The sequence below is a fragment of the Delphinus delphis genome, chromosome 7 (assembly GCF_949987515.2).
Source record: "Delphinus delphis chromosome 7, mDelDel1.2, whole genome shotgun sequence".
Taxonomy (NCBI): Eukaryota; Metazoa; Chordata; class Mammalia; order Artiodactyla; family Delphinidae; genus Delphinus; species Delphinus delphis.
The window spans coordinates 82,149,713-82,160,838 of NC_082689.1; the positions used below are offsets into that span (position 1 = coordinate 82,149,713).

At 39.1% G+C, this 11,126-nt stretch overlaps 1 pseudogene; it reads left to right on the forward strand.

Annotated features, from left to right (window-relative positions):
* Positions 1-1,192: 1,192 nt before the first annotated feature.
* Positions 1,193-2,424, forward strand: LOC132428175 (heterogeneous nuclear ribonucleoprotein H3 pseudogene; annotated as a pseudogene).
* Positions 2,425-11,126: the final 8,702 nt, after the last annotated feature.

Sequence of the window (11,126 nt, forward strand, 5' to 3'; positions counted from 1 at the left end):
GCTTTCTCTCGTACCCACGTTCAATCCTTCAGCAAACCCTCTTGACCAGGTATGCCAAATTTGACCACCATCACCATCACAGTCCAAGCTCCCATGGATCACAGCAGTAACTCCACAATTATAGTGGGAATAAGTCTCCTTCCATTTTGGCTCTCCTAAAGTCTACCCTTTTCACAGAAGTGAGAGTGGTCCCTCTAAAATATAAATCAGATAATAACATTCCCCAGTGAGTGCTCAAACCTCCAATGGCTTCTTCACATCTAAAATAAAATCCACATTCTTACCAAGGCCTGGAAGGCAAATCCTTACTTGAATTGGCCCCTGCCCTGCTCCCCACTTTGCCTTCAACCCCCTTACACACGGGGCTCCAAACTCACAGGCCGCCTTGATGTGCTAGAACATGCTGGCATCTCTCTGACTCAGGCGTTTGCACTCGTTAATCCCTCTGCCTATTGTGCTCTTCCTTCCTTCCTGTCCATCTCTCATGGTCGACCCTCTCCCTTCACTCCCTTCTGCTGAGACAGGCCCCTCCTGTCTACCCTTTCTAAGATACCCCCACCTCCATCACTCTCTGTCTCTCTTTTCTACAGCATATGTCATTGTACAGTTGTCTTCTTATTGCCTGTCTTACCTACAGTAATGCAAGCTTCAAGAAGGCAAAAATGTATCTGTTTTGTTTACTGTTGTATTCCCAGTGCTGGAGCACTGGGGGTTTGTCGAATGAATAGATGAATGAATTCAGAACCATTCAAAACTTGGGAGTGAAAGGATCAGGTGTGTGTTTTAGGCTGGTCACTCTGGCTGCAATGTGGAGTATATAAGGGGGTAGATTTGGGGTAAGGGAGGTGGGTAGACAGGAGTTAGAGAGACCAGTTTGGAAGTTCTTGTGTTAGTCCAGGTGAACAGTATGAAGGACTGAACTAAGGCAGTGGTATTTGGCATGAAGGAAGAGGAGATCGACTTAAGAAGTGTTTTGGAGATAAAACAGGCCAAACATGATCAAATTACATCTGGGCCTCTCTTCAGATTCTTGACTACATAAAGGAATGATAAAGGATACTGGAGCCCTTAGCGGTTGCCGCCGGGGACGGTTGGAAGAACCGTTGTGGGAACGAGGCGGGCGACTTCTCCCTGCTCACGACCGGACCCCGCGAGCAGCGGAGTCGGCGCTACTGTCGCCCGACAGGCATTTAAATCAAACGGTATTGAGATGGATTGGGTTATGAAACATAATGGTCCAAATGACGCTAATGATGGGACAGTACGACTTCGTGGACTGCCATTTGGTTGCAGCAAAGAGGAAATAGTTCAGTTCTTTCAAGGGTTGGAAATCGTGCCAAATGGGATAACACTGACGATGGACTACCGGGGAGAGGCACAGGGGAGGCCTTCGTGCAGTTTGCTTCAAAGGAGATAGCAGAAAATGCTCTGGGGAAACACAAGGAAAGAATAGGGCACAGGTATATTGAGATCTTCAGAAGTAGCAGGAGTGAAATCAAAGGATTTTATGATCCACCAAGAAGATCGCTGGGCCAGCAACCGGGACCATATAATAGACCAATAGGAGGAAGAGGGGGTTATTATGGAGCTGGGCATGGAAGTTATGGAGGTTTTGATGACTATGGTGGCTATAATAATTATGGCTATGAAAATGATGGCTTTGATGAGCGAATGAGAGATGGAAGAGGTATGGGAGGACATGGCTATGGTGGAGCTGGTGACGCAAGCTCAGGTTTTCATGGTGGTCATTTTGTACATATGAGGGGATTACCTTTCCATGCAACCAAAAGTGACATTGCTAATTTCTTCTCACCACTAAATCCAATCCGAGTGCATATTGATATTGGAGCTGATGACAGAGCAACAGGAGAAGCAGATGTAGGGTTTGTGACACACGAAGATGCACTACCTGCCATGTCTAAAGATAAGAATAACATGCAACATCGATACATTGAACTCTTCTTGAATTCAACTCCTGGAGGTGGCTCTGGAATGGGAGGTTCTGGAATGGGAGCTTATGGCAGAGATGGAACGGATAATCAGGGAGGCTATGGATCTGTTGGAAGAATGGGAATGGGGAACAATTACAGTGGAGGATATGGTACTCCTGATGGTTTGGGTGGCTATGGCTGTGGTGGTGGAGGCAGTGGCGGTTACTATGGGCAAGGTGGCATGAGTGGAGGTGGATGGCGTGGGATGTACTGAAGCATAACCACCGATATAAAAGTCCTGACAACAGCATCTGGTCTACTAGACTTTCTTACAGATTTAATTTCTTTTGTATTTTAAGAACTTTATAATGACTGAAGGAATGTGTTTTCAAACTATTATTTGGTAAAGCAACAGATTGTGATGGGAAAATCTGTTTTCTGTAGGTTTTATTTGTTGCATACTTTGACTTAAAAAAATAAATTTTTATATTAAAAAAAAAAAAGGATACTGGAACTGTAAGTGGTCCAGAATGAGAGGGAGCAGTCAGTGCTTTTCCATTTCAGCATTTCCATGGATTAAAACTGCTGAGGCATTCATGTGTCCCTTGTGAAGCACAGAAGCATTGTCTTGCTGCAGATCCCAATGACTACAATGAGTTGGATGTATTTTTGGCACCAGATAGATGTTCAATAATAGTTTTAATGATAGTTTCTACAGCAATTGGGTTTACGCTAGAGGCTGCCCATCTCTCTAATGACTAGGGCCAAGCCAGCTTATCTTATAAGATCTGGCAAAATTACAGTGTGAACTGGTAATGCCGTGGGCTGTTTGACAAATTATACCAGGTCTGTCTCTGAGGAACTTATCTGAGCCTCCAGAGACTTCAAGAATACTGACTTCAAAGGGAATACTGTGCTATTATGAACACTACAAACCACGTACCTAGCAAAACAAGAAGGAGATCCACAGTGCCTAACTTACAGAAGTATTTGATCTGCTTGAAATTTCTGAAAATGTATTTGAGCTGTTGAAATTGACACTTCGTAGAGTGTTACAATTTTGTTTTCAACATGGCTTGGGAAAGTTCTTTTTAGCTTGGGAACATTTATTATCTTAGCCAAGGAAAGAATTATGTGGCCTCAAATCTATAAACTTTCAATCCAAGAGAGATTATGAAATTATTTTGGATGATTGAGACAGAGGTCTTTCCAAAGAAAAGGTTTATCACATGGGTGATTTAAAACACTACTAAAATTGCCTCTCTAAGCAATGACCTAGAAATCTGACAATGCGATAATGAATTCTCAAACAAATAAAACAAACAAACACAAAAATCACATTGGAACATTTCACAATTGGCAGGATGAAAACTGGCAACAATGACTTCTGGAAAAGTGAATTGGATCTTATAGCATTAAAATGAGTTTGGGGACTATAACATGAAGTCAACAACTGTGTGAGAATTTTGGAATGCTCAATTTCCCACAATCTCATCATTTCTCTGCCTGACAATTGTAATTATTCTTCATCGACTTGACAGTCAAACTTGCTTCCTGTAGTGATAATATACCTGCTACCATGCTGACCATATTGGAGAAACGGCTTTTTCTTTGATAGGTTTGTTCATTTTGAAGCTAACTTTCTGTGTTATTCTAACCACTCTCTTACATTATTCATTAACTAATTGACATCCATATTTCTGACAGTAGTTTTCAACTTTGGAAAAAATGAGGAGATACATTCTTGTCCCCCTGATTATGAAGAAAAGACTACTTCACTCATGTCACATATTAAAACTTAGGCAAATTATGATATAGTACTTCAGAAAATATTGGACATTATTGTATGCTTCCAAAACTTCCAAGGTCATTAAGTAATCATGGAGTTAATGTATGAGACATTATAAAGGAATCTAATTCTATATAGTTTGAGAATATATGGATGGGACACTAAGACCAGGTCGTATGGTAAAAAAAAAAAAGAAAAATAATAGAATAATTATAAAGTAGAAGTGCTTGATAGTTATAAAAGCTATTGATTTGAAATCCATTCACTTAATTATTTATTCAATAAGTTTTTACTTACTTCTGACAAGGTGACATTTGAGCAAGACTTAAAGGAGGTGGTGGAGTAAACTTTGCAGAGATACACGAGGAAACACCTTTCTAAACAGAGGGAAGTGCCAGTGCAAAGACCTTGAGGAGAGACCACGCCTGGAGTATTGGAGAAGGAGCAAGGAAGAGCATAGAGGCTGTGGGCTGGATCAGAGTAATGCACTGGTTGGGGGTCGATGAGGTCCGGGGTTGACAGGGTTTATACAGGCCAATGTAGGAATTTGGGCTTTATTGTGGGTAAAATGGGGAGGACTTACAGTGTTTTGACATGTCATGACTTAAGTTTTAAAAGAGTCAGTCTGTCTGGTGTATTGAGAATAGGTTGTAGGGGGCATGGGTGGAATCAAGGAGACTCTTTAAGGGGATAATACAGGATGGTGGCTTCAATGGGTGGGAGCAGTGGAAGTGGTAAGCAGTGGTCAGATTCTGGATGTATTTTAAAAATATAAATTCTTTACTACTGTTGGATGGATTGGTGATGTGAGAGAAAGATGAAAGTTAAGGACAGTTCTAGGGGTTTTGGTGAGCAAGTGGCAGGAAAGAGTTGTCCTTTCTGTTAGATTTTTAGAAGATTACCACTGGGTGACTTCAAATGACAGAAATGTATTCTCTCACAGTTCTGGAGACTATAAGTTCAAAATCATGGTGTTGGCAAACTTGCACTCCCTCTGAAGGTTCTAGGGGATAATCCATTCTTTGTGTCTTCCAGCTCTGGTGGCTGTCAGCTTTCATTGACTTCCCTTGGCTATATCATTCCAATCTCTGCCTCTATGACTCCTGCTCTCTGTCTCTTAGGGTGCTTGTCTTAGGCCTCACATGGGGTGATTCAGGATGATTCTATCACAAGATCCTTAACTATATCTGAAAGTCTCCTTTACTAAATAAGGTGATGTTCACAGTTTCCAAGGATTTGCACTTGGATATATTTTGGAGGGCCCATTATTCAACCCATTATACCATTCGCTGAAATGAAGGAGATGGTGAGAAAAGCAAATGAGGTGAGAGAGAGGGATGTATACAATTTTAATTTTAGCTGAGAGGACACCTGATAACTGCCTGAGTTGTTGAATTAAATAATCAGGTATTATTATTAAAGATATTCATTCTATTGGTCATGTAAAAGAAAACGTTATCAAATCCCTGTAAAAATCCAACATTCTTTTCAAATTTAGCCATTAGCCTCATTCTTCATTTACTATTTTAACTCAAGCTGTTAAAAGAAGTGAGTTGTTCATGTTTGAATTTTATTTCCACTCCTTTCCACCAATCTATGGTTTGTTAAAAAAAAAAAACATTTATTCGATAGATATTTATTTGGTGTCTAGAGTGTGCAGTTAACCATGCTAGGCAATTCAGACATGCAAATATTATTAAGAAATAATTTCTATTACTAAAGAACTTATAGATAATAATTTGGCTCAAACTAGTGTCCCCCTCCCCCCCATTCTATCCTAATGTGACTTATTATGCATATAGCTTACTTACAGTAGGTGTTTGGGGAGTGAGAATATAGGTGATTGAGTTTCCTTTGCTTATTAAGATTTATAGGGGTCATAAAGCCAACTTTTTGTTTCACAATCTCTCGCCCTCATTACAGTGAGAAAGTTTAGGCAATCATAGATAGTGAGCTGTAGGCTCCAAAAGTACTTCAAAATGCAGGAACAAGACACCAGAATGAATACATAGTGGGTGGAATCAGTTTACTTGGAGAAGCTTTTCCTAGAAATAACCCATCCTACACTCTGATTTGGAGAAGAGTTTGCTGAGGAGACAGAAGTGCCGGGAAACAAGCACCATAAAATGTAACTAATGTAAAAGAAACTGTAATCCTAGAAATGGAAACATGCTAGAAACAAATGGTCCTTATGGAGTTTAGGAAAAGGAAAGTTGGTGAGTAATTTCAGTGTTTATCCTTGACTGTTCAACAAGGGCAAGAGACTATGTTTTATGTCACTAGTAATCTTGATTAGATCACTTGAAAGGTGACAACTTCTCTGATTTCTCAGACAGCTTGATTTAAATAGTTGACACGACTATACAACCTCCTTTGCAGTGAATCTGGGCTCAGCAGACAGCAGATTGTTATTATAAAGAGTTTGGAGTGCACTGCCTGACATATAAGCTCCACAAAGATTAGCTACTATTATAAATTATTATTTTATTTTCCTTGCTCTTTATTATTTCTCCCAGTATGATCAAACTGTTGGGGGTGAAACTGATGAAATTGAGTTTGTAACTTTCTTGGCCAGTCTAGACTGTGATGATTCTGATGATTAGTTATTTAACTAACCACTCCTGAAACAGTTTACCAGTTCTCTCCTAATATAAGGACAAGAATATTTCCTCACATTGAGCTAATATTTGTTGATAATTGTCATGTATCATCACCTAATGATTGTCTCCTTGTTTAATCACACTGAAATGCTGTTTGATTATGCCCTTCTTCCACAAACACCTTTTAATAGGTCAGTGGTAGCCTCCAAATAGTCTAAACTCCTTAGTGTTCAAGACCTGCTTGTTATCATTTGATTCCAAACTGATTCCAACTTACTTTTCCCACCACACCACCATATTATTTCCAGGCTACCACCGAAATAGATTATTAATCACATTCCCCCTTTAAAAAACGTATGCTGTCCTACCTCTATGCCTTTGCCTATGTGCTTCCTGGAATAATCCAACTTCCTACAGTTACTCATCTCCTGTTAGGCTCCTTACTATTGCTCAAAGGCCACCTCCTCCACCAAACATTTCCAGTTCTCTCGGGCTGGAGATGACTGATGTAAAACACTGTGGTTCATGGGTCTACTTTTATGATGTTTGCCATTTCACAGTAATTTGTCTACATGTGGGAGATGTAGTGTGATATCACAGGAAGGAGCTAATGCTTCTTGGACTCAGACCCAAGTCCTGCTAACTAGTTTTATAAACTTGAAGCACTTACTTAAAATCTGTGAGCTTAGTCTCTTCATCTGTAAAATGAGAATAGTAATACCTACACTATCATGTTAAAATGAAGATTAAATGAGATAGTATATGTGCTGTAAAGCTCTTGGTGCAGTCCTTTGCACATTATGTGACCAATATATGTTTGAAATTATTATTTTACTGCTATTATTATGTCCTCCCCTACTTAAAGACTATAGTCATTTTGAGGTCAAAGACCATGCAGTCTCATTTCTCTTTATATTCTGCTTCGCATAGCATCTTGTACATAGGCCTTCCTTTGCTAAATTTGTGAGTGTGTGTGTATCAGTTTTGCCTCTCCAACTATATTATACATTTCTGAAAGTCAGTAACAATGCCATGTGCACTATAGTATATATGTTTAGTGCCCAGTTAAAGGCTGGTGTAATGTGTATATACCCAGGTAGGAATAAGACCTGTTTAAGCACCCTCTGCTAGGAATGAGTGGACACTCCTACACTAGTCACTTTGGGCAACTGAATCTTGACTGCAGTTGTTACTTGATGTCTTGGGGATCATTTCTTCCAAACAACATTCTTTAATAAGGTTTGAAGGAATTGTGTGCAATTGAGAATAACTGAACCCGTGATATGAAATTAGTACTCTTATACTTAAAACTAAGTTATACTTGAATATATGCCAACATATTACAGTGAATATTGAATGTTATTCTGATGGTGACATTCATCTCTTTACGTGAGGGAACTGGTGAAATCTTAGGTAAGTGTGGATCAGAAAAATATCTCTGACCTAGTGTTGACCCCTTTGTATAGTTCCTTTTGTGGGTCCTACACTCTGCATGTCCTACATCTTCCTGCCTCAGAATGGACATGCATTGCCTCAGACTCAGGATTACTACTGGAAGAGGATATTTAGTTGTTATGTTTACAGTTGCTTAGAACAGCCTTTAAGTAGAATTTTCATGAACCATTTCTTTAGGTAATTGCATCAAATGTAATTTGCATCAAATCCATTACTGCATCAAATGTAAGGGGATTCCTGGCCTCCCTTATATTCTACAAAATCCTTGCCCCAATTTTGGTCCCTGGAGTGGGAGTGTTCTTTGCAAGCACTGCTGCAACTCCAAGAGTTTCTGGATTTGCCCTATATTGAAGGACTGAAAAAAATTTATATATTTCCATGGATTTTTGACATAATGGAGCAGCCACTGGTTGGATTCAATAATGAAAAATAATGCTCTGCTGTGTAGAAATCATTTCTATGGCCTTCTGTATGTCATAGACAAATATCTTCTATGCCTACCTCTAATTTAAAAAAAATAAGGGCTTCCCTGGTGGCGCAGTGGTTAAGAATCCGCCTGCCAATGCAGGGGACACTGTTTCAAGCCCTGGTCTAGGAAGATCCCATATACCGTGGAGCAACTAAGCCCATGCTCCACAACTACTGAGCCTGTGCTCTAGAGGCCGCAAGCCACAACTACTGAGCCTGCGTGCCACAACTACTGGAGCCCACGCACCTGGAGCCTGTGCTCCACAGCAAGAGAAGCCACTGCAGTGAGAAGCCTGTGCACTGCAAAGAAGAGTAGCCTCTGCTCGCTGCAACTACGGAAAAGCCTGCATGCAGCAACAAAGACCCAATGCAGCCAAAAATAAATAAATAAAATTAATTAAAAAAATAAATAAAAAAATGAAGCATTGCTTGAGCTACATGGCACTATTAAACACTCAACACTTATTGAGTAACTTTGGAGTTTATGTTATTATTCTTACAGTTTATAAGATGTTTGAATCCTAAGAATAACAAAACTCCCAAATACTTACTTATCTAAATTCACAGTATCTGAGAAGTGTCTTGTGACAGTCATGTAACCTATATATCACCCTCACAAATGAAGCTTAGGCAATTATATATCACTATGGAAGTGGAACGATTACAAACTAATTGTATTAAGTCAGGTTGGAATAACATTATCATAGTATGAAGGAGTAAATTCAGAGGTGAAGGTGAGATGATGAATGGAAATTAACAAGAAATTTGAAATCACTTAAACATTTTCTCTGGTGGATTGCTCCCCAGAGTCTCTCTTAATTCTTCATCAGTTATGTGATATACATTGTACATGGTTTTGCAACATTAAAACTATCTCTCTTATAGATACTGTAATTTATTTTTAGGTAACAAAACTGGATTTTTGTTTGGAGAAGATAATTTTTGAAAGGGAAGGGAAGTTATAATTCAATCATATCTTCACAGCTGGATAGAAATTAATTTTAGTTGGTGTTAGAAAAATTAAGTGCTATAACATTTTTTTCTTTGAATAAATGGAATTTTAGCTCTGATAGCGAGTCTCTAGTGTCACCAGTCTTATTTTAACAATTCGGAGAAACTGAGAGATATTCAAAGACACACAGGAGTTGTAACACAACTTAAGTCTCTTGACTTCTAATCCAGGGCATTTTTCACTACTTTTCATTCTTTCTCTAATTCTTTTAATTGTAAAATTATATCAGAAAGAACTACTGTTATGGACTGAATGTTTGTATCTCTCCCAAATTCATATGTTGAAGCCCTAACTCCCAATGTGACTGTATCTGGAGATGGGGCCTTTATGGAAGCAATTAGGGTTACATGAGGTCATGAGGATGGGGCCCTGATGATGAGATTAGTGCCCCTGTATGAAGAGACACCAGAAAACTTGCTGACTCTCTCTACGCTATGTAAGGACACAGTGAGAAGGGAGCTGTCTACAAGCCAGGAAAAGAGCCATTATTAGAAAACCAAACATGCTGGCACCCTGATCTTGGAGTTGCAAGCTTCCAGAATGGTGAAAAAATAAATTTCTGTTTTTTAACCCATCCAGTCTATGGTATTTTGTTATGGTAGCCCAAGAAGTCTAATATAACCAATAAAAGAAAAAAAAAAAATACTTTTTTGTAAATATGACCAAATTTGGCTATTTTCCCATTTATTTGGTGTTGTTACAAGTTCTGACATTGCCTTAATGAAGTACAATTAGAAGGTGAGAAGGAAAACAGAAGTATCTTCATCTCAGCAGTGCATGCTGTTTCTGCAACTCACAAATTCACACTTGTAGATAGAGGTGTACTGCATGATTTTTTAAAAAATAAATTTATTTATTTATTTAATTTTGGCTGCATTGGGTCTTCATTGCTGCATGCGGGCTTCCCCTAGTTGCGGTGAGTAGGGGCTACTCTTCGTTGTGGTGCGCAGGCTTCTCATCGAGGTGGCTTCTCTTGTTGCGGAGCATGGGCTCTAGGCGTGTGGGCTTCAGCAGTTGTGGCACGAGGGCTCAATAGTTGTGGCTCGTGGTCTCTAGAGTGCAGTCTCAATAACTGGCGCATGGGCTTAGTTGCTCTGTGGCATGTGGGATCTTCCCGGACCAGGGCTCGAACCCATGTCTCCTGCACTGGCAGGAGGATTCTTAACCACTGTGCCCCCAGGGAAGTCCTGTACTGAATGATTTATGTGCACTTTCTACTCTTGCGCCTGCCCTAGAGATGGATCTTATGTAGACAAAGATTAATTTTATTAAAAAGAATATTTATTATGCCTTAAAATTTCTCTTTCAAGTGAGAATATGTTATTCACTACTGAGCGTTCAGGGCTAAATTAAGTGATTCCTTATTATCTTGGTCAAAAGGGTTAGTAGCAAAGGGAGTTTTGCATTTCTTATGCTGCAGGGCACCCATCCATGCTATTGCCCCAGCTTCCAATGAGATAAGAATTATCTGGCAGGGTAAAATTAGCTCTACAACTTCTACTCGACAAAGAAATCTGAACATTTAGAAAGGGACTAAAATCAAAACTGATGGTTTCTTTCCAAATTTTGATATGGGTTTTCTTCGTTAAAAAAAAAAAAAAGTTCTTGATTTTCCTATTATAAGTCAAAACTGGATGGGTCATGTGTTTGGGGGGACATTGTGGTTAATGCTTGTATTGAGAATTACCAGGAAGGGCCAAGTTGATTTTGTTTAAATCCAAAGTAAATATGTATATAAGGTTATTGATTATGATAGAGAAACATCTGGAAAGATTTGAAAATGTACTAGTTAATAGTGGTTATGTCTGGGAAGTGAGACTATTAACATATTTTATTTTTATAATTTATGTATATTTATGTTATCAAAATAA